Below are 390 nucleotides of genomic sequence, written 5' to 3' on the forward strand. Positions count from 1 at the left end.
CCCCCGCCCCTTCGCTTCTCCTTCTTGCCCCAGACCCACTCGCTCTGGCCCCTCTCATAGAGACCCTATCTGATTTTAGCTTCACTGTACCTGTGTCTGTGTGTCTGTCCCTTTTCATTCCCTCCCTGCCCTTAGCCAGGGTTCCAGGGTCTAAAAGGACCAGGAGTCTGCACTTATTGTTTGATCTTTTAACTGTTTTAATGACTGTGAAATAGAACACTGCAGACATTTAATTTGTGCCTTCCTGACTTCTTGAGGCACACATTTGTGTGCTTTTTGGACATTTATCTTTCTTCTGTCAGGTAATCTTTCATCCTCTTTCAACAGTATCAATTGTCTCTTACTGCTGAATTGTGGGCATTAGTCATGCTTTCTGTTGAGCTTTGTTCT

The sequence above is a fragment of the Mastomys coucha genome, unplaced genomic scaffold, assembly GCF_008632895.1.
Source record: "Mastomys coucha isolate ucsf_1 unplaced genomic scaffold, UCSF_Mcou_1 pScaffold13, whole genome shotgun sequence".
Lineage (NCBI taxonomy): Eukaryota > Metazoa > Chordata > Mammalia > Rodentia > Muridae > Mastomys > Mastomys coucha.